The sequence below is a fragment of the Chiloscyllium plagiosum genome, chromosome 21 (assembly GCF_004010195.1).
Source record: "Chiloscyllium plagiosum isolate BGI_BamShark_2017 chromosome 21, ASM401019v2, whole genome shotgun sequence".
Lineage (NCBI taxonomy): Eukaryota > Metazoa > Chordata > Chondrichthyes > Orectolobiformes > Hemiscylliidae > Chiloscyllium > Chiloscyllium plagiosum.
The window spans coordinates 29185128-29209895 of record NC_057730.1 but is presented as its reverse complement, the minus strand read 5'-3'; the positions used below and the strand labels follow the sequence as shown (position 1 = coordinate 29209895).

At 38.5% G+C, this 24768-nt stretch overlaps 1 protein-coding gene and 1 long non-coding RNA gene across 2 annotated transcripts in view; one reads left to right on the top strand and one right to left on the bottom strand.

Moving 5' to 3' along the window:
* Positions 1-24768, bottom strand: part of myo15aa (myosin XVAa) — a 205391-nt gene that overhangs the window by 155419 nt on the left and 25204 nt on the right. The window contains exon 2 of the mRNA XM_043711624.1: positions 23204-23311. The gene's annotated coding sequence lies outside the window, so the exon portion shown is untranslated. The remainder of the gene's footprint in view (positions 1-23203; positions 23312-24768) is intronic.
* On the top strand, positions 21596-22908 carry LOC122560693. Its single transcript, XR_006314785.1, has 2 exons — positions 21596-21796; positions 22596-22908. It is a non-coding gene; the product is annotated as an uncharacterized LOC122560693 (long non-coding RNA).

The following is a 24768-nucleotide window of genomic DNA, read 5'->3' as shown; positions in this document are numbered from 1 at the left end:
AAAATTAAAGTACCTTGTCTTAATAGTTGTGGTGACCTTCGGTTTGGATGATTGTTAGGGGATGGTGATACTTTCAAACCAAATGGCGTTTGTGGTAACCTTGGACTTTGTTTACTAGAGAGACTGTCAATTTGTCTGACGGATGGTTGTGGAGACATTGAATAACTTCCTTCATTAGCAGATAACTGTGATGATAATGCCTGATGTCTCACCATGTGGCTGTCAAGTGGTCTTCTTGGTGTTTGGGGAGTAAGTGGGGGGTTATCATATTGTATTCCAGTTTGCAGTTTTGGGGATTCCATAGGTAACGGACTTCTAAATTGTCTTGATGAGGTTCTTGGGAAAGTTCTGTTTTGGAGTCCCATGGGATGACCAAATTGTCTGATGGGTGACTGAGGGGATGATGGGATATTGGGGCCAAATTGCTGCAAAAATGGACTTGAAGAAGCTGAGCTTGATTCTTCTGCATTCTCTGCATGATATTCCAAGTTTGTTGACATTGAATATGGAATTGGCAATCTTGAGACTTCAACTTTTTCACGTCCAAATAGTTTAACTTGTGGCCTTGGAAAAAGCCTAAACTGTCTAGGCAAAGAAAATGATGGAGATGGTAAGTGATGACTCATTTGTGTGTCTTGCTGGTTCATCCAGGAAGGGCTGTATGCTTGGAATTCAGGTTCACTGTCCATTTCTTCCTGCTCTTCAATATCACTCATTGGATAACCAATGCGACTATAAGATGACTTAAGATATGGTGATCCCTCATATTCACTATAATTGAACCCATATCCAGATTGTTGTGATGAATATGGATCTTCTGAATAAGGACCAAATTCCCTTGCATCTGCATAAGGGGATTTATAGTAATCCATTCCTTCACCATAATACATGTACTGGTCTGGTGATGTATATTGAGTAGGTATGTCATAATCCATTTCATTTTCATAGTCCTCATATGGTTCATATGGCACATAACTATTAGGAGAATCACAATAATCCATTTCGTTATCATCATAGCCATACTGATCTGTTGCTGAATATCTACAGGGTACATCGTAATATTCTGGTTCATCTTCATAATCATCATACTGTTCTTCTGATGGCATATTGTGGTAATTATAATATGCCATTTCATCTTCATAATACTCTTCAGGAACATCATAGCCAGTATATGTGTCATAGTATTCTTCTTCATCATCACCATAGTAACTGTTATACTGATCAGTAAATGTATCGTAGTATTCTGTTTCATCATCGTGGTAATCGTATTGTTGGAATGCCCCAGTTGAGGGAAACTGTCCTTGATTCCATGAATGATGTGGTGACATCCTTTGGTAGACCCTTCCTCTACTATCATATTCTTGACTGTAACCATATTGTTCAGGGCTCCATGCATGTGGTTCTCTAAAGTTTCTCATCATGTTTGCTCTATGTTGGAGCATTTCATCTCTTGATGGGAATGGTAACTTCTGAGCTCCAATCTTAGAAAACCAAGCTGTTGATCCAACTCCTTTTACTGAACGCCTAGTTTGTATTCCATACTTAGCCTTTCTGGACAGAAATTTTCTGGTGAGCCAGTTGGAAGCAGTGGCCATCCGCCCTAAGAGCTGAGCACTTGGTCTAAATTTGGAATCAATGTTTTTCTTCTTGGTATGAAAACCAAATTTAGCTTTACCAAACAGTTTCCCCAAGCCTTTTTTGCCTGTTTCTTTTTCAGTAGTTTCAGCTTTATTGCCCAATCGGATCAATAAGAATGAAGCCTTTCTTGGACCTCCAGGAGCTGTTACAGACTCTTTCTTTTTAATACTTGATTTAAACCCAAGCATGAGTTTTGAGGTATTCTTCAGGACTCCTGCAGGCTTTTTCTTGCCTTTTGCAGCTGGAAATTTACTATTTCCAAAACGCATAAACATTTTTGAGGTACTTTTTAAATTACGTTTGTTAGAACTTTTTGGTTTAAGTATGGGCTTACCAAATCCCATGAAAAGTCTGGAGGCATTTTTCATACGTTTTATAGATTTTTTCTGGCTGGCCATTTCTGTCTTGCCTTGGAATGCTTTTAGGCCCACAGCTTTTGAAGCCCCCTTTAAATGAGCCTTTGCATCTTCTTTCTTCTTCTTCTTCTTTGCTTTTCCATCTGCCGCCAGTCCCATCACAACTTTCGAAGTCCCCTTTAGATGAAAGTCTTTCGTGGCTTGCTTTTTCTTTTTGCCAAAGCCTGTCACAGCTTTTGAGGCTCCTTTCAATTTCATTTGTTTACCAGGTTTCTCATCTTCTTCCTCATCTTCTTCCTCACCTTCTTCCTCTTCATCCTCATTTTCATCGTCTTCCGTTTCTTCTGTCTCAGACTGTGCTTTCTTTCCCTTTTGACCATCATGTTTTGTACCACCCACGGCCTTAGATGCACCTTTCAAGGCTGGAATCTTTTTCCCTTTCTTTGCTGGCACATCACTATCCACCTCAGTAGCCTCTTCATTTATTTCACTCAATTCTTCACTGTCTTCTATTTCATCTGCTCTTTTATCGACTTCTGATGCATCTTCTGATTCATCACTAGTTATAGCCTTTTTCATTTTCTTCGCACCTTTCCCCTTTTTAAGGTCCTCTTTACCTTTTCCTTCTTTTTTGTTGTCCTTCCCTTTTTTGTGATCAGGCTTCTCTTCAGATTTTCCTTTGCTCGGATCCTTTCTGTCTGCATTTTTGCTTTTCTCTGGCACCTCTTTTTCTCCTTTGCCACCCTTCTTTGCTCTGGATTTTAAGTCACCTTTTTTGCCTGGCATTATGATGTGTGTTAAGAGTCATAATAAACAATAATAGCAGCAATATTTCAATCTTCCTCTGAATTGTTCCAAGAGTCAATGTGTGTGTCCCACAGCACTCATCTTCAAAGAATGCAAATGTAAAATGACAGAAAATCGTTCCACAGCAAAATCCACATCAACCACTAGAGACTGCCAGCCATTAATGCCAAAGTACAAAGTTCAAAATGTATCAAATTATTAAAAGATTTAAGAGATCAAGAATTAACACCAGTATCACAAGAACTGTATAGAATTTTGCATTAATTATAAATATCACTACTGTGTTGATAATTGCAGTTATTCTTCATATCAACAAGGTATGTTCATTCAGATAGATCAAAAAGCAAAAGAATTCTGTGTGCACATTCATGTCCAGGTGCACGTCTAGGCTAGCGTTGATTCTCCTTCCACCAAAATAAATCTGTCCTTTGCATCATACAGCCAGATGGCTTATGAACAGAAGTTAAAGCAGTAGTTGCAACCGAATCATCTAATACACGCAGTCGCCAGCTGGAGAACATAACACAACTGATACACACATCTTCCCTTTAACTTAAATGGCAAGACTGCCACATTCTTTCGACATTCCACATTTAAAACCTGAACATACAAACTCCTGGCAGTATAAATAAGCACCTCACACGTATGGCTTGCGTTTGCTCTCGGTGTGTTGAAGAAGCCTTAATGTTCCTTCCAGTGTTAAATGTAACGTTATCTAGCTTTTTCCCGTATGAATAATGCAAATGGGATGAATCGTTACTACATCAGCAAGATAGCCAGAGGGAACCTTTCCAAACAAAAAAAAGATTGACAGCAAAGTATTTGGCAAAACTATTCCCTCCTACCAACAAAGCACACCATGATTGCACAAAATACAAAATATTGTTCAACTCCAAGTTTAGAAGTTATTTCTAGTTCCATTTCATTAAAGTACCTGAGGCAAAACTGAGGCAAATTATCATGCACAGGAAGCTCAGGATTTCAGGTGTTAAAAGACATTTCAGAGCACTTAGAATCATTGAGTCATACAGCATGAAAATAGACCCTTCGGTCCAACTCATCTGCGCCGGCTAGACATCCCAATCTGACCGAGTCCCATTTGCTAGCATTTGGCCCATATGCCTCTAAGCCTTTCCTATTCATATACCCATCCAGATGCCTTAAAATATTGTAATTTTACCAGCCTCCACCACTTCTTCTGGCAGCTTGTTCCATACATTCATCACCTTCTGTGTGAAAAAGTTACGTCAGAGATGATGTGAGGTGACCACCAAGACATTGAAAGAAAGAAAGAAAAACCAAAGTTACATCTGATTAAAATGTCACAGACCTCAAACCTTAACTCAATTTCTCTTCACAGTTGCTACCAGGCTTGTTAAGTATTTTTGGAATTATCTGTCCTTATCCCTATCAGGAATAGTACTAAAAAGATTTGCAAGCCAGAAAGATACGTCACAAGGTAAAATGGGTGAGGCAGTGTTCAGCACCACATATACTGTGATGCTGGAATGTAGGCACCTAGAAACCAAGAAAACCTGTTATAGCAGCAATGGCTGCAAGGGGCAAGGCTGTGTTGGAACTTGGAAATTAAAATAAGAATTACAGGAAAAGAAATAGAATAATGGTTATTTATGTGACATTGTTAATGCACATTACACGACCAACTACTGGCCGTGTGCAATCTGACTTTTACTGATAGGTACGACCAGGAACTTGACTCATAAACTTATAATAAATTTGAATGAATCTCTGGTTCACTGTCAGTTCATCTGTGGAAATAAAGAAAGCATTACACTGTGGAATATTGTGGAGTTACTAAACGTTAACACTCAAGTTTTTTTTTACAAAATTAGGATCCTCCTCATTTCAAAATAGTTCCTTCTGAAAGTTTAAACTCAAAGAGCCTAATCCAATGCCTCATTGCAGATGCACAGTAAAGGAAAAGTGGTGAAGATCCAGAAGGTTGAGTCACAGCCTATTGAATGTTGCTGTAGGAATATTTACCAAGCAGGTCTGAAGCAGCCGCTGATCAGAAGAATTGGATTGGATGCACTCATTGGCAAATTGACTTACTGGTGGAGATGACATTGTCTGGGATTCTGTGCATGGAAAATATCCTCGTCAGAGTAGTTAGAATAGCTCTAGAAGTGAGTAGTTTGGCTTTCGCATGTCACTCCAATGGGAAAAATAAGAAAGACTATCCATTTGAATTTGAATGGGTTGACACATATGCTTTCACACAGGAAAAGAGGAGGGCCAAAGTGATTCTTTTTATGCTGTTGTCTGGGAATGCCACATGTGGTTCAGTTGAAGACCAGGTCCTCAAGACCAGCTGAGATACCTGGCCAGCATTTGGATTGCACTATCCTGGTCTGACATTCGGAAGTACCAAAATGTTTCTGGTGAATCCACTGGAGGACCTCCAGACAGTGAGCTCTTAGGACAATCATAGTACAAGAGATCATCAATGATGCTGATATGGCAATGTTGTTCACAGTACTGCCATAGGATGAGATGACTGCAAATACACTTGGGCCATTGTCAAGGTAAGATGTGTGATTTGTGCACATTTTTCATTGCATATGTGAGCCTTTTGCAATTCATTTAACTTGTGTTCTGTTGCTAGCTGATTTTGAATGGTTAAGGCTGTGAAGGTTTCAAATTCCCGGTCACATTTTTCATCTTTATGCTCTCGGCAGTTGATGGGTATCCTAAATAGAAGCATTTTCCTTGTACAGCCTCTCTAACAGTATCACACCACATCAGCTGAAATTAAAATATCCAGCTTATGGTCGGCATCTTTGCAATTTGTTTTTTTAAAATTAGTAACCAACAGTTAAAAATTTGAAATTGTCTTGCATGCTTAAGTTTCTGCAAATGTTTATTTCAGTAGTATTGCATATTGCTGTTCAATTTCAGTTAATGCCCTTGTAGTGTGCTAAATGTATCTTCGTATCCCATTGTGCTAAAGCTGGAATAAGACTCTAGTGTGGATATGATTCTGAAAGATGGACGCTTGAAATATAAATGTACAAAGGGTGTTGTTAAGATGGTTCAAAATTTAGATGCCTCATCACTCAATAATTGCCAAAATCTTGTTTGCATCCATCCTGATGACAATTATGCTGTTTGAGAGTTTAGCAAAGTTCTCTTCTATGAAATATCAATGATGTATTTCCTGTTCTATGGTTACAAAATATAATAGATCCATTTGGTTTGGGAACCTGTATGACAGCAGAAAACCACCCTGGTCAGTTCCATAGCTGGTGAAAGCATCTTGTTGAAGCATTGCCTTAGTCTCACGTCTTACTCGTTTTAGAAACGTGATCATCCTGAGTACAAATAAACCAATGGGTTTGACATCTGCTTTTCCTTTGATATGGTATGCAGTTCTCAGTTTTCTCAGGCTGCCAAAGAGCTTTGGAATTTGTCTTCTTAGTTAATTTACTTGATTCTGATTGTTGACTTCTTCCATCTTAAGGATGTTATTCAGGGGAGGCCATGGGCTAGTGGTATTATAGCTGGACTATTAATCCAATGACCCCCAGTAATGATCTGGGGATCCTGATTCAAATCACACCATGACAGATGGTGAAATTTGGATTGAATTAAAAATCTGAATGAAGAGTCTAATGGTGACCATGAAACCTGTGTCAATTGTCAGGAAAAACCCATCTGGTTCACTATTATCCTTCAGGGGAGGAACTCTGCCATCTTTACCTGGTCTGGCCTACATTTGACTCTAGACCCACAGCAATGTAGCTGTTGCTTAACTGCCCTCTGGGCAATTAGGGATGGGTAATAAATGTGGCCCAGCCAGCAACATCCACATCCTGTGAATGAATACAAAGGCTTTCATAGGCATTCCTGTTCAACAACAAATGTTGTTAATTGTGGATAATATCCTGAGGGTTCTCTGTCCATTACCTAAAGGTTGCATTAAGATGATGTTTGACTTTGAGGTTGATTCTTCCTGGATCTTGCAGTTTGATGGATGAAGGCTGTACGGTAACTTATTGCAGCCATTTTTCTGGGTCTGATCACCACTTGCCATTATGTATAAATATCCAAGGCTGTTTCTAGGAGCTTGGGACAAATGAGGACAGGATATTATACTAGTGCAAACTAGTAATCTTTCTTAAACTTTAAATGCTGTACGGATGTATGGCAGAGCAGGACTTTACTAATACCTTCTTTGTTGGGTCTCAGTCCCTTCAAATTTGATACCTTTATGACATTCTGACTTATAAATATGATCAGTAGCCATTAGAATTAATGAAGTTAATCCTTTACTCTACGTCCCTGACAAGCCAAAAAAAAACAGCATCAATGATGCGTTTTGAATGAGTGTATGAGCTTCCAAAAATCACTGACTTTTGCACGACCATATGTAGCCAACATCACCATCAAAAAAAATCACTAAAACACTCTCTGACAGCCTATCAAGTCAAAGAATGCAGGGGTTTATCTGAAACACTGAACCCTTGAAATGCTGTCATGTTATCATGCTACTTGATTGTTAAACTTAATTAGGAAGTCAGGGCTTTCATGCTTGCTTTTAGCAAAACAATTCTGAATCCTTGACAGGAGGTGTTAAAAAATCTGGACCAATTTAACAGAGACTGCTGAGGAGGTTGTCATGTAGTGCCGCTGTCATTGGAATGGTGATCCAGGCTAATGCTCTGCGGCTATGAGTTCAAAACCCAGTGTGGCAGATGGTGAAATTTTAATTTGATTAAAAATCTGGAATTAAAAAAAAATATATCTTGTTCACTAATGCTTTTTTTAGGAAAGGAAGTCCACGATCCTTACCTGGTCTGGCCTAAATGTGACTCTGGATCTACAGAAATGTGGCTGATATAGAAATAGCTTAAACAGCTAATCTGTTCAAGAGAAACTCTGGCCTTAGCAATGATGTTCACGTTCCATAGACAAATAAAAAAAACTGACTAGGGCTGTTGCAATCCTAATCTTACCATTATTGCAACTGTATCATACTGGAACAATAGGCTCAGCCATGACAAATTTAAACATCTTTATTAGTTGTCTCAAGAACAGCCAGATTATAGTGTCGTCTGACAAATTCACTGAACTATGCAAGATAGGAAAGGGTTCAGTATGACTGCACACAGATTATTATCTCTGCCAGATTTCCATTCCTCATTAATGAAATAAATAGAAACGCTCTGAATGGAAACTTCACTGTCCTGCTGTTTATGACAGAGAAGCCCATCACGAAACCAAGTAACAGCACACCAATCACAACAAGCTCCATGGCAACTGTGCAGTTTACGACATTGAATTATTGTCTTCATCTTTTGGGTCCTAAGTTCCAAGCCAGCTCAGACACCTGGAATCAATACATATAAAGAGCTGTGTGAAATGACTTTGGGCAAAATCAATCACAAAGGGCATAAACTTACAGGAGCCAGAACAACATGGGCTATAGTGAGAAATCTGGGAGAATTGCGTGAGATGTCCAGTGAAGCCTAACTCGACATTGGGAGCAACAAACTGCATTTTCCAACTGAGCTCCAGGCAGTAAGAAGAGACTTTTGCTAGGCAGCGGTGAGATGCCTAATAAGGAGGATTATTGCTTGTTGACAGCCTCAGTAACAGACAATTTCACCTCACTAATACATAGCTACCTCTTCTATTACCTGCCAAGAGGAAACTAGATGTTGACGGCTTCCTACCTGAATGGATGCATGGTGTCTTCAGCTCTCTGCTAGCTCCTTCAGACTGCCATCTTGTATACCTGGCAACAACATCCCAGGGAACAAGCTGCATGTGCCCATTGCACAGACACTGTTGTCTGTCACCTACCAGCCTCTCAGAATTTTTGGGGCATCTCTTCAAACCACTTGTAGGATATTTCTGAACTTTGAAGCTGCACTCCGGGGTGAACCAGTCACTAACATTGAAATGTTGCTGCAAGAACATTTTGCGAGTAGAGAAGATATGGACTGTACCAAGCTGCTGTTTGCACGCTCTCCTATCACTCACTCACTCTGAGCCTCCTTGGATACTCAGAGCATCCCTAGCTTGCATTGCCTTGCCTTGCCCTTTTGTACTTTGTCCCTTCAACCAGAACTTCTGATTCACAGTCTTGCCTTGCTGGTTAACATAGACACAAAACCAGGAAGCTGTCATGGTTGTCAGCAGTCTTCAGTCACGCTAAGGCAGTCAGTCTCCAGTGAATGGGGGACAAACTAAGTCAAGGGCAGCCTCTGATTACAGTTGCTTGGATGTGGTAGGTAAGACATTTGGACTGGTCAAGGTGAGGAGCCTCTTCTTGTAAGGAGTGACAAAACTGAATAGTGGGCAGTCCTCTGTATTTCTTGGCTCTTACTGCCCAATTTTCATCTGTTTTCTCCTGTAATGAGAGTAAGGGAAGGATTTGGTGGGATGTGAGTGTGTTACATAGCTATTAGTGCAGATGAGCACAAATTGGCGATTTGCTTTCCTTTACACATAAAATCAAACATTCCCAGAGCAATGAGTAAGTAGAACAGAGGGCATGTAGGGTTAATGATTGGAAAATTAGACTGGTGTGAGAAATTGAAGGAGTTGTATTCAAATGAGAGAATAATCATAGAATCCCTACAGTGTGGAAGCAGGCCATTTGGCTCAGAGTAGTGGAGCATGAGGCTTGGTGGGAGGTGCGCATTGTAGCAGAGATTGTGTGATTGTGTAACAGGAGAAAGAAAATGTTGGTGGAGTTCAGTGGGTAACTGACCTGCACTGGACTGCTGGGACTGACCCAGGTAGCAACCTTGGTCCAGACTGGCAGGGTCTGGTGTTGTGGTCGCCACTGCTGGTCCGGAAGCAAGAGGAGCAAGCCCTCCTCTGTATCATCCCATCCACCAGAACCTCCAGGTTCACGTTCAAAAAGTGACCCACCAATTTCCCCTTCCATGTCTGGGGCAGGCAGCTGTAGACTGGCAGAGCTGGCCGAGTGCACAACAGCCTGATAAAGATGGCACCAGCACCAGGAATGATGATCTGTCCTAGGATATCTTGGCAGTAGAGGGTTCTTCTGGGTTTGGTGAGTAGTAGAATTGGGCCAGCAGCAGATCAGAGCATTACTATAGGGGTGTGGAAGATAGTTAATAAGGTCGGTTTGGGATTATGTGAGAAGAAATCGCACTTGGCTTTGTGGAGGGAAAGCTTCTGTGAAAGTTGACAAAATTGACATAGCCAAAATAATGACAAGAACCAGTCTATGTTTCTGACATTTTGTGAATGCTTCTAACTATATTTGGCAGACTTCAGAACATTAATCTTCAGAACATAGATAAATGGTCCAATTAGCCCTTTAAATTAATTATGCAACATATACAATTAGATAGCAATTTATTCCAGCTGTAATGATACTTTAAAATATATTGAAGGGAAATTTACTCTGTGTTGTACTGTTGCTGTAACTGTGCTGATATTATTTGATGTTACATTGAGAAGGAACCTTTACTTTGTATTGAACTAGTGCTGTATTTGCTCTGGGAATGTTTGATTTTATGTGTAAAGGAAACTTTATATGTAAACTGTTCTGTACCAGCCTAGAAATGTTTAAAGGAACCTCATGGACCTTAGTTTACATTTCCAATAAGAAGAATTCTTGTGGCACAGTAGGAGGTCAATATCTCTAAGCCAGCAGGTCCAAGGTCAAGACTATCCACTGCAGAGATATGTCATGACAAGTGTAAAAATAATCCATGCCCTATTGCCTCTGGGAGTGTTACATGTTGATATTTTAATGCCAATTGTTCAAGACCCTTATTTTTAGTGTACCTACTAGTGGCTTATCTTTCCTTTCTCCTGCTTGTCCAACTCACCACTCTTAATGCTGGCGTTGCAAGTTCTTCACTGGTTCACCTCTCTCTCTCATCACCCAGAATGTCCATTCAATTGTGAGCAAAGGCCTTCCATCATGGGCTGATTGTGTATGATTGCATAAAAATCATGGTTTTGATAGAAATCTGGATGGAGGGTGGTGATCCTTTTCCTCTCCATTAAATTTTTTTACTGGTTAGACCTTCCACCACTATCCATACCGAGTGATATGACTCTTGGCACCAAATCACACCTTGTCTGTGTCTGTACTTCTCTGGCAATTCCTTTTCCTTGAAGTATCGCAATTCATTCCACACTTCTGACCTCATTTAAAAATGTCATCTTCTGCCAGCACTCCAAGTATCATTAAAGATTTTCACAGAAATATTTTATGACTTTCTTTCTGCAGCTTCTGTAGTAAATCACATCCTTGGTAACATTAACCTTCTTCTTAATTCATCAAAGTCTCACTTCTCTGAGTTCATAGCCCTCTTTTCCACACTGAATCACAGCCTCCACATAAACCCTCTGATCGATATTCAGTCACCCCCTGAACTTTGCGAGCTTATATGAAATTGCTACTGACAGTATCAGGTTTCTTTCATATTGTTGGAATTATGCTCATCAAGGCAAGTGGTCAGTATTGTGCCTTTTAGCTGGTGGACAGGCTTTTGAGGTCAGGAAGTGAGTTACTTTATTATAATATACTTTATTATTACTTTATTATTAATAATGCCACAGTATTATACTGCTAGTCCAGTTCAGTTTCTGCTGAATAATAACCTCAGGATGTTAATAGTGGGGTATTCATTTTATGTCAGGGGATGATGGGTAGATTCTCTCTTATTGTGGCATGGGTGTTACTTGCTACTTGTCAGGATATTATCTAGATTCTTTTGCATTTAGACATGGGCTGCTTCAGTAAATGTGGAGTCACAAATGGTGCTTAACATTGTGCAATCATCAGTCTCCACTTCTGGCCTTATGAAGGAGCAGAGGTCATTAATGAAGCAGCAGAAGATGGTTGGACCCAGGACCTCCTGTAGAGATGACCTTAGATGACTGATCTCCAAAATCCATAATCATGTTCCTTCATTTTAGGTATGACTCCCATCAGTAGAGTCTTCCCCTTGATTCCCACTGACTTTTAGTTTAGTTTCCTTGATGCCAACATGGTCAAGAGTTGAATGGCCCTGGAGAACCCAAACTGAAAATAAGCAAGATTTTTTCTTCAAATGGAAAATGTTTCCCATTGTAGAGATCCTGGTATAGAAGCATGTCTCTGAAAATAAAGCAAAGGCTGAGCTATTGTCTGAATTATGTATTGGAAAGAACAGATAGCTGACCAGAGAAAGAGTTATGGATTGAAGTAGACCCATTGCTGCTATTTCAGCATTGGCAGAGCCCACCAGATCATTTACAAAGATAGGTGAAGGATGTCTCTGAGGATTCTGTACACTGCTGTGACCTAATCAAGAGACGGTTTGTAGGTATGTGCTGTATCTGGGGTCTTTGTGTGGAAAAAGGATGCTGGTGATTCTGACGCAAGGAGTGCCATTATCGGTTGTGACGTGATAAATCCTACAAAATGGTGGCCAAGTTGGAAACGTGCAGAGATTTAACATGTTCCATATTTATACAGGATGTAACATGAATGCATTTTTGTTGTATCCACCATTTGAAATGCCTGTTAATGTTTGAGTTATGTTGATTTTAGTTGGTTTGCTATAGTGAAAGGCTTTAAAAAGCAAAATCTTATTTAGTGGGATTCTTTCTGCTACAGTCATGGAGATAATGTTTTAGAAAGTTATCAGTGTCTACCTGGATTGTAATGGTATTGCAAAAATACAGTAAACAAAATATGGATTGAGTACTCTCAATACAGTCCCTCAGATACTGGCATGTTAGTGATACCTACACAGATTAATATTCTAAAGATCTGCTTGTACATTGTACTAAGCCTAGAATCTGTTATTTATACTGCTTGGCCTTCACATAAACTGACAAATAAAATGCCCCAATTCACAATTAAAAGGTTAGACTGATAAAGTTTTATTGGTTTCATTTGCAATTTAATCCTGAGGTATCTGTATACTTGTCAGAACAATGATCATCTCTAACTGTTTTTCAATCTGGTCTAAGACAGCCAGAAACAGCTCTTGGTTCAGAATTTCCTCCAATGTTCTGCATGCCCGAATGAACTACAATGGACAGAATGCATTGCATTAAAGTAAGAAAGACTGCCTTCCTATAATGTGATAATTCATCAGTGCTTCTCTCCTCTTCAGAGGAGGGAGGCGGGGACATCAAAGCCAGACAATGACACACTTCCCTGCCATCCAACTTCACCTAACGCCAGCCCCCCCAACCAACCTCAGATGCTATCCACATCCCTTAAAGACTGGCATGGACTGCATACCTTACATAAATTTCTTGACAAGCACAGGGCTCTTGAATGGTGGAGTGATATTGTCATTCAGTAATGCACTCCTTGCTGTGCCCTGCATTACCGACAATATCTCTCCTGATGTAATCCACCTCTCACACTGCCACTCAGCCTTATGTCCCCAGTGCCCCGTGTTACTGATACCTCACCAGTTATACACATGTATTCACCCGCACAGACATCTCAGTGAGATTTCAGGGATCAGAAGTGGAAATCTAGCTGAAGAATGCTCATTTTTAATGTCAGAAACAATTGTAATGTTCAGCTTGTTATACTGGGTCTGGTAAAATTTGCTGGCTGCTGGTTGACAAGCATTCAAATCAGAACCATCATGTTTTAGAAATTGATTAAATCTCAGTGTGCTTGTGGACCAATCTTTCTGAACATTTTTCAAAGTGGCTTAGCATACTTAATATGTAATTATGTGAGCATCAATTACTGTTTTATATGCTGTTGCATTTTGGAACTTTGGAGAAAAGAAAAGTCAAAACAACAGCACTTTTAGAAGGGAGATGAACAGACAAAAGAAGCACATGGTAAGGTCAGTGCAGGAGACAGAGAAACCCACATTGCTAACTGACACAGCAGTGAACCTGCACAGTTACTGCCTTTGCTGTTTGAATTCATGTATCGCTGGACATCAGAAAATTAACAAACAGTGAAATTCACAACTAGTCTTGGAGAAACCTGTTTGGGAGAGGTCACAGCACAGAAACAGATAAGTGAATATTTTAAGTGTAGTCTTACAGTAAGTACAAGAGGGTATAGGTTTAGGGTGAGAGGGGAAAGATACAAAAGGGGCAACGTTTTCACACAGAGGGTGGAACGTGTATGGAATGAGCTGCCAGAGGAAGCAGTGGAGGCTAGTACAATTGCAACATTTAAAAGGCATCTGGATGAGTATATGAATAGGAAGGGATTGGAGGGATATGGACCAGGTGTTGGCAGGTGGGACTAGATTGGGTTTGATACCTGGTCGGCATGAACGGGTTGGACTGAAGGGTCTGTTTCCATGCTGTACATCTCTATGACTCCATGATACTAAATAGAAAAACTCTCAGAGTTGAATCCCAAACTGGAAACAAAAATTGAAAATGGAAATCAAATTGATCAGTCTGTGAACAAGTAATTGTTTCGGGGGCATCCTTTATTAGAGTTACTAATATTAGCATAGATGTTGACAGATCTGTAAAACTCTTAAAGCTTCTCATTGTTACTGCAGACTGCATGATTCAGTCACAACACTCTGAATGCATCAAATGCTAATGAAAGACAAAGGAATCAAGTTGCTGTGTATTCATTAAAGTTTAATATCAGATGGGCTAAATTTGTACTGAGTAAGCTTACTGCAGGAGCTTGGCAATTGGAAACAATTATTAGCCACATACCTTTCTGTAGAGCAGGGAGCTGCTCTAACTACATGTGATTATGAACGTCTCGAAAAAATGTGCAGTCATTTTTAACAAAAGCGAGTTAATGAACATCATTAAAAATTTACAAGGTTTTATAAATAGAATATGATCAAAGACTGGCTCAATGATTCTGATTGGTATAATTGGATACCGTTTCAGATATGGGAAAAGTTGGAATTTTGGCCAATTTAAACTGGCTGCAACTTTCTTTTAAGACCAATCTGGTGGTGAAGGTTTAATGAGAAATGTGTGAGGAGGGTTTTGTGTTACCAATCTCATCTCCTTGTGTTTATTGGTAAACCAATCCAGTCATTATTATGCATTGACAAGACTCAGAGGGATGATATCAGCCTTGCTTCTGTTTTAACGTTGATGTTAATTCCTTAAGTATTTGGTAACTGACCCAATGCTTTACTGATAATGGCACTATAATACGACTGTAAATCAATCAGGTGTTACATCACATTAATTTCAGACTCAATGGTGTCATACGATACAATGACTTGAATCATTCTCAGTCACACCATTGGTTTTAACTAATTCACTGTACGCTGTCATTCAGCATGTTTACATGTAAGTACTGAAAAACACATTAAAATTAAAAGGAGCCACAATGAATTGCAACACTGTCCTATCACAGTCTAGGAATGGCATGATTAATCCATTATGGAAATCTTCTCATCACTGAGATTCTTAAACTTTTTTTTTAAACCAGTTTTAATCCACTTTTATTAGACAGCAAAAGTACAGATCAAAAATAAATTATAGAGAAATGGATGAGAAGACTGATGGAGTGATTGAACTTGGTGCAGGGGAAGATTAGAGACAAAAAAAAATAGCAGATGCTGGATTCCAAGATAGACAAGCAAAATGCTGGAAGAACATAGCAAGCCAGGCAGTATCAGGAGGTGGAAAAGTCAACGTTTCAGGTATATATAACCCTTCTTCAGGACCATGTTCAAAAGTTCACTTTAATCATGACAATAACTTAGATTTATATTGTGCCTTTAATGTAATGAAATACCCTAAAACACTTCACAGAAACATTAAGGAATAAAATATGATAGCAAGCTGCACAAGGAGATATTTCAGGCGAGGTGACAATAATTTGGCAAAGAAGCAGAATTTAAGAAGTCTCTTCAAGGCATAAGGTGAAATGGAGAGGTGTAGGGAGAATATTCCAGAGTTGGGTTCTACACAACTGAAGGCATAAACACCAAATGTTGGAAAAAGTAAAATTGGCTAGAATTAGAGGAGTGTGGATATCACATGAAAAATTAAGAACATAAGTATTAGGAGCAGAAGTAAACCATTTGCTCCTTTCTGCCTGCTCCACCATTCAATAAGACCATGGCTGATCCGATTATTTCTTTAACTCCATGTTCTTACCAGTGTCACCACTCACACCCTGCTACCCGAGTCCTTTGTTGATCAATAATCTGTTTACCTCAGCCTTAAATATATTCAATAAGTCATCCTTCACTGTTCTCCGTGGAAGGAAATTTCATAGATTACTCTCAGAGAAAAAATTACTCATCAGCTCATTCTTGAGTGGGAGAGATTTTAATTTTAAATTGTGTCCCCTAGTTCTGGATCTCTCCCACAAAAGGAAACTTTCTCTTAGTAACATTACAAGCCCATTAGAATTGTATGTGCTTGAATCAGGCATCTCTCATGGTTCTAAACTGCAGTGAATATAGGCCCAGGTAGCTCAATCTTTCCTCCGAGGCAACTCTTTCTCAGGAATCAGCTTAGTGAACATTCTCTGATCTGCTTCCAATGCAGGTATATCATTCTTTAAGTAAGGAAACCAAAACTACAAACAATACCTTAGTTGTGGTCTTATGAATGTTCTGTACAGATATAGCAATCTCATTTATATTCCATCTCACTTGCAATCAAGTTCGAACACTCCACCTGCCTTCTTAATTACTCTGTATTCCAATGCTAGCCTTTTATGATTCATGTACGAGGACATCAAGATCTCTCTGTATCGCAACATTCTGCGGTTTTTTTTCTGTTAAATAATATTTGGCTTTTCCATTCTTTCTACTGGAGAAGATAACCTCAAGTTTTTTCATATTATACTCCATCTGCCAAATTTTTGCCTATTTATATAACCTATCAATATCACTTTGAAGGATCGATGTATTCTCTTCACAACTTGCGTATATAATTTCCGATCTATCCTTATATTGTCAGCAAATTGGCTACAGTGTAGTTGATCCCTTCATCCAAATTAATTATAAATTATAAATAGTTGAGGACCCTGCATTGATCCCTGTGATATACATTAGCTTACAGGTTGTCAGTTGGAAGTGATCCATTAACCCAGACTCTTTGTTTCCTGCTAGTTAGCTAATTCCTCACGATTGTTAACATATCACCCTCAACATCAAAAGATTTTCCTTATGTGAAGTATTAAGCTTTTATATGGCACCTTATTGAATGTCTTTTGGAAACTGAAATACACTACGTTCATGGTTTTCCTTTATCCACCCTGCCAGTAACATTTTCAAAGAGCTGTAACAAATTTTAGATAGGATTTCCCTTTGATGAAGCCATATTGATATTGCCTGAATGCAGGATGATTTTTCATATGTCCTGCTACTATTTTCTTAATAATACACTCTAGCATTTTCCTAAAGGACTAATTTCTTCTTTTTGTATCCTGTTAGATGTTTTTTTATTAAATTCCTCTCATACTCTAAGATTTTTCCTTTTTTAAAGTTATTCTTCACTGGTTTCTAAAAGCTTTCTCAATTTTCTCAGCTATTGTTAATCTTTATTGCATTTTAAGGATTTTCTTTCAATTTGAAATGATCCTGAACTTACTTAACTGTCAACAAGTGGCATGTTTTCTCACCAGACTTTCTTAATAGAATACGTTTTTGTTGAAAGCTATGAATTGTCCCTGCTTCTTTATCATCGCATTGGTTAACTATTTTCTAAACCTACTTTAGCCAACTCTGTCTTCATATCCTTCATAGCCAACTCTGTCTTCATATCCTTCATAGCCCTTATTTAAATTATGACACTAGATTTACATTTAAATTTCTCACCCTCAAACAGAATGCAAAATCATGTTATAATTCCTCTCACCTGGAAGCATCCTTTATTGAGGTCATTAATTAATCTTGTTTCATTACACATTAACAAGCTTAATGTAACCTGCTCTGATTGGTTGTAGGATATATTATTCTAAGAAACCTTTCCGAATACATTCTTGGAAATCATACTTCAGGCTATCTTAGTCAATTTGATTTGTCCTGTCTCTTTAAAGATTAAAATCACACTCAATTATGGCAATACCTTTCTTATAAGCCCCCAATATTTCTTGATTGATAGTCAGCCCTACAGTGTCACTACTTTAGGGGACCTATATCCTACTTTTTCTCATTACTTTCTACATTTGCTGTTTCTAATCTTCAGCGACACTGATTTTATAGCTTCACCTTTTGAACCAAAGTCATTTCTCACTATGGTATAATCCCCATGGAGATTGTTAAAATATAAAGAGAAACTCAAATGCCTAGTGATTAAGTTAAAGAACCACTTCCCAATATTTCACATCTTTAAACAAATACAAACTTACATACATATGTGAGTAAAGCCAGAACTTCTAACTAAACTTTACAGTTTTTCAAGATTTAGAGGATAAACCCATGTCCCCTTTTACTTCCCAATTCTATCCCAGCACCCTTATTCGATATAAGTTCTTGAAGACGCATTCCCTTCTCCATCTAGAACATACAGTTTGTGAGCCATAGCTCTCTTTGATTCCTTCTTAGCATGCAAGCTGTTTTCCAAAGTGTGAATAATGGACTGTGTTGTGTTTGTGTCCTTACTTTGCACGTAGTACAGAGGAGAAAGTAAGGACTGCAGATGCTGGAGATCAGAGTCAAGAGGGTAGTGCTAGAAAAGCACAGCAGGTCAGGCAGCATTTGAATCGACATTTCGGGCATAAGTCCTTCACCAGGAATGAAGGCCTCATTGCACGGGCCTTTATACCATTTTTCCTCTTCCTCCTCGGTCTCTGTCAAAAGTATTTTTTTTTAAATTTCTAACATCTTAGTTCTGAAGGGTCATGCTAGATTTGATCTCTCCATTGACTCTACCAGACCTGCTGTTTCAGATTTCCAGCATCCACAGTATTTTATTTTTGAGATAATGGATCCTTCCATCAGCTTTTGATTAAATAACCCTCCAAAGTTCTTCCAAAACCTCATGGCTTTGAACTTCTGACCTCAAGCCTAGGCTTCACTTACATACTTTCTTTTAAACCAGAAGCACTTTTTTTGTTTTTGATAGCCCCTTGCTACGTTTCTCATTGCTGTACAGATCCCGGCAGATATTTTCTCTCTCTAGCCTGCTTGTTTCAGTAAAGAAACACGCAAAAAACCAAAAAAAGCTCCCCCCTCCCCACCTCATATAGCCTACATCTATATCAATGTGACATTTTTAGGAAGCTCCGAACAGAAAAGTACAGCAATTATCTTTTACCTTCAAAACAGCACTTTGATTCTGGAACACACGAATTAGTTTAGATCTCTAATGGAATTAAACACTTGTTTTTTCAGAGTAGGCTCCATCAAAGACATCCTTATTTACAAAGTTGTTCTTTATCTCCTTTGCTTTAGGGAACCTACATGAATATTTAACATTCTCAGTTTACATGACAACTTCAAAAGCATCTTCTGAGATGTCTTGAGACTGACTGATTGCTCTGTACAGATCCATAGTAGCCATCACAATGTTAGGTATGAACACCTTTCATTATCATCCCTCTTGAACTGTAAATACCCCAGAACTATTTGAATTGTCTTTATGTCAGGGTAAAATTTCCATTTTCCCCATCAGATGTTTCCAATTGACTACATTTAGATTCATTACCTAAAACCAAAGATCATCTCTCTAAAATGCATCAATTATGAAGTTCACAACTACCTCATATCATTGCTTCTGCTGCCAGAAAAAACTGTGACCAAAATTTTATTCCTCCTACACCCTCTCTGTAACCTCATCCAACATGCTTCCTTTACATCCAGCTGCTGCCACTTCTTCTTCTTTCCTACATGCTTTAGCTTCTATATTTCACTAGCTCCCTCTCTCTAGTTTTTTTCTTTCCATTTCCTGCACCACCCCACCCTCAACTTATCACACCACCTAATCTACAGCTGGTACCCTGTTCAACACTGGACTCAACTTCAAGTCTCATGATTAGGACTGTCTGATTCTAATTCCATTAATTATCCATTTGTACCTAATCTCATTGCTACTAATATATAAACTCTCAACAACTTAATAGAACTTTTCCATTCTTCTTCTAGTGCTAATCTACATATACTGCAAAATTGTGGAATATCATATTACTCAGTTTCTATTCTCAACCTTAAAATTTTGAGTTATTGCTATGTATTAACTTTACAATAAATCAACAAAGAGATTTAAAGTTTTTTTTATTATTTTCATCCCCTACTACTTCCTCTCCTCACCCACTGCCAGAGATTTCCTGCCCCAGTACATTAGCTTTAAAAATGCTTGTTGTTGGTTTCAAATCCCACCCTGGCCTCACTCCACCCTACCTGTGTTATCAAGGCTGATGTTCTAATGCAGCACTGAATGAGTGTCGTTTTGTATTATATCTCATAGTCAGTACATCAATACACTTTTAAGAGACACTGTGAAAGTATGTATTTAAGAAACATGATATCATCACTATATAACAGCATGTGATCTACGAATATAAAGATCTCAACCTCATTCTCAGCATGAAGCATGACACACTAATAAAAGCATATTCTTCTGCCATAACCAAAAAGCTTAATATTAGCCCTGGCTTTTCCTTAACACCTTTCTTAAATAACGGCACCCTGTTAGCTAACCTCCAGTCTTCCAGCACCTCACCTGTGACTATCGATGATATAAGTATCTCAGCAAGAGGCCCAGCAATCATTTTCCTAGTTTCCCACAGAGTTCAAGGATACACCAGATCAGTTTCTGGGGATTTATCTACTTCTATATGTCCAGCATCTCCTCTTCTGTAATATGGACATTTTTAACAGAGATAACATTTTGGGTCCAGTGACCCTTCTTCAGTATAGGTTTTCTCAGAACCTGTTGGGTTTTTCCAGCAATTTAGGGTTTGCATATTATCGGACAAATCAGATCCCAGACTGAAATTTGGCTAGACAAATCATATTTTTTTTTTGGTTTTAATAATGTGGTCTTTCACTAAAACCAAAGCATGAAATGCTGCAAATTTGGCTTCAACAGTAAAACAGAAGTTTATTACATAAAAGAAATGAATTTAAAAAATCGAAATATTTACATATAACACACATTTAAATATTTTGAAATGTGGTAAAAGTATAATCCCATTAATTCTAACATCATCCCAATATGTTACTCAAACACCAGAGAGAATTTTCTACTTTATCCCAAAGAAATTTACAGACCACACTTAAAATTTCCTTACAACACTCAAATGCCCATTGCTGATTAGCAGATACTGAAGTGGTATACTGTATTGGTTGAATTAGGGATTCATGTTTTTTAAAATAATCACAATGGATACAAAACACTCACAAGTTAAGCACTAAAACCCTTCAGACACAGAAAAACCAAGTCCTACGAGTTCAAAATTTAAAAATCCAAATTAAATTAAGATAAAAATATATATAGATTGCATAGCTCATATTTCAATGTAATATTTATATGTTGTAATGACTTTATTTTATTTTTGTATTTCTAATTGCAGACTAAAATTGAAAAATGGACTGTTTTGAAATGAAAGGAATTACTGTTCTTCTAAAAACAAGCTACTGAAAGTCATTGTGTGTGGTGTCTACACTGCTGCTTTGTTCAAGCAGTGAGGGCAAGCTGGTTGAGGATAACACAACATTAATGTGTGTATCAGAATGAGCTTTGGCTGGTAACAAGTAGCTGATCTGTTTGAGCAATTGTGACTAGTCATGGATGCTAAAGTTAATCAGCCTGACAGCAAGTATCTGATTGGTTCTTGGGCAGTTGCACATCTTTTGGGAGTGAACAAAACAGTGAGAAGACTTTAGATTGTTGGAAGAGGAGGTGATATATGTCTCTCTCTGTACTATAAAAATGCCAATCCCACTTGTAAGTTGTCCCCCTTTAACCAGTACTAAAAGACTATGGTTAGTGTACCAATTGTTCTGTGCCTCCTTTGAAAAAGTGAAAAGAACTTGGAGAAAGCAGATTGAAGAACAAAAAGTCCTGACAAGCAAAAGATTATCTCAGTGAACCCTGAGGACAGATGCTATTAAAGGGTGATTCTGTTTATTTCTCTCCACCATAAAACCAATTTTTTTTTTATTTGTCTGTTTCTGTGAATGTTGAGATTTTAAAAAGGTGGTTAGAGTTTTAATTAGTGGAGCCATGTGTTAGTAGTTCACAGCTGTTTACTTGTGATTAGAATTCACTAATTTCTAATGAATTGTCATTTTTATTAATTACAAGAACCTGTTTTGTAAGCTCGATCCCAATAGAAGTAACCTGGGGACTGTGCTCTGAATAGATCATTCATTTTTGTGGTGACCTCAGGAGTAGCAGGGGTTGAGAATCAGTGCACTTTCCTAAGTGGATCATAACAATATCCTTTAATACCATGAGGTTTAACATAAATATTACTGTATCAGGTAAGGTTACTCTGATGGAAGGGAAAACCCACATCAAGGCTGCACTGTTGGAGATGCCATCTTCAGATGTGACATTAATTAAGCCAGGTGGATGTATGAGATTCAATTATTCTGTTTTGTAGATGAACATGAGTATTACCACTTGTGCAAACAGCCATCTTCAGAACTGATTGCAGTTAGGAACAGGTTGGTATCTACAGATGCTGCAAGATCTGAGTTGTTCTGGCAACTTCTGTTTTTGTTTCTGATTTCCAGCATCAGCAGTTCTTTGGCTTTTTTTTAGTGTTATCACTGGTGTTCTGATCAATACTTATTGCACAATCAACATCACAAAAATATTGTTTGATCACTAATACATAGCTGTTTGTGAGTGTTGCCAATATGTGCATAGTAAATCACATTTCCTATATTCCAATTTTTATCTCTACAGATATTTCCAGACCCCTGCATATTGATTACATTTTCTGTTTACAACTAATATTATAGTAACATTTAAGTTTTAAAATGAGATTCCTCCCCAGTCATGACTCAGTTGGGAGCACATTTATCTCTGAGAGAAGATTTTGGATCCAAGTCCTACTCTAAGACTTTAACACAACAATCAAGGCTGACCTCCAGTGCAGGACTCAAAGAATGCTACAGTGTTCAATGATACACTACACTGAGGCACTGCCTGCCCTGTCTGGCAAATATAAAAGAACTCAAGGGACTATTTCAAAGCAGATCAAGTGAAGCATCCTCGTGCCCTCGTCAATATTTATCGCACATCAATGTCACAAAAACAGATTAATTGTTATTTTTGCATTACAACCATTCAAAATACACTTAATTGGCTGTAACTCCTTTTGAGACATCGACTTATCATGCAAGGTGCTAGATAAGTGTAATGCTTTCTCTTTTTTAATCCATTCTTCAATTTGTGCTTCCATTCAGCAACCTTCTGAGACAGGAGCAGGGTTTTTGGGAGTGTATTGAGGCATCATTTCATTATACAATATCCACTCACTTCTGCTATCAATACAGAGATTTGTCACGTACCTTACCACTCAATTGGTTTTTCACTGTCAGGAGTGTTCCTGGTTCCTTCTGTATGATGTCGCTTGGTAACTGGCAATCCCTCCCTGGATCAAACAAGATTGCAGCTCCCTACAGAAACAGAATAAAGAATAAAATGAATCATAAGATCACACAAATGGTTCACTGCAGAAATGCACCATCTTGTATATTTCTGTTCCACAGAAGCTAACTCTGATGCCTTTTTATTCTAAATTGATGTATCGTAGATGGGTTAATGGTAGTTATTACAAACTTTGTTTAGTGGGCTAGAAATAGGTCGTCTGTCCAGCGATTGTGGCTGGGAGGTGAAAACATGTAAACATTATGGTGAACTGAATGGTGGAACATTTGCATTCACTGTCAAAAATTATACAAGGAGAATGGCTATTTGGGTTATGTTCAGTAATAGTGTGTCCACTGTTTCAAGCTAACGGAGGTAGCTTGATGGAAGAAAAGGTAAAGAAACTGCAGGAAAGACAATATATAGACAAAAGGCACATGGTTCTGCGTAGGGAAACTGAAGAAAGAAATTCCACCCAGTGGGAAGATTTCCAACAATTTGGATTTAATAGAGCAAAGGGTTTAAGATTCTGGAGACGCAAAAATAATGAGATTCCAATGGTGAAACACAGTGTAGTCTCTCTTTTTAAAGAAACTGAGGCACAAGCCCTGATCCTTCCTGCACTTCACTACTTACAGCAGTCAATCCATGTTAATGTATGACCCCTAATTTAATGAGACCTAATAATACACAAGAAGAGAAAGGTTCAGAAGAAGGGTCACTGGACTCGAGATGTTAATTCTGCTTTCTCTGAACAGATGCAGATCACTTGGACAGTGCTGCATAACCTGTTTCTCAGAAAAGGTAGGATAACACCTTTGACCACAAGGCCATCAGGCAGTGGTCTGAACATAATACTATCAAGGCCTTTCAGAGAAAATGGTGCATCCTATCAGGTGGTATCCTGAGAAGAAAATCAAAATCAATTGGCAGAATGTTGGATCACCAGAAATGTCAAGAAATCATCAAGCTAATGGTGAGAAGGGCTCTTCTGGTCAGATCCTTCCTGGTAATTGACTGCTAATTTCATTGCTTGTTGTGTCAATTACCTTTATACTTTCAAAGAATCTGGTCTATGGAAGCATCTGAATACACACACACTCTCATCTATCCTGCACTTGATATCTCACTGCTCCTACTCTGTCTCTCTCTTATCTTTCCTATTCCGTTTCTCTTTTACCCATTCTCTCTATCTCAACAATACTGATCTCTCTATTTAATGATCCTTAATCTCCCTCTTGTTCTCTTGCCAGTTCCAATTTTCCCATCACATACTGCCCTCAATTCATCTCTTCCTCTCACTGTTCCCAATCTCTCTCCCTGTCACCACTTGACCTCTCTCTCTTATTGTCTCTACTCCTCACATCCCTCTCACACAAACCTTATACTTCCTCTTCATCACTACATCCCCACTCCCCTTCCATCTCAACACTTGTAATCCCTCTCAATGTAACAAGTGCTACCCTTCCTATCTCACCATACCCGG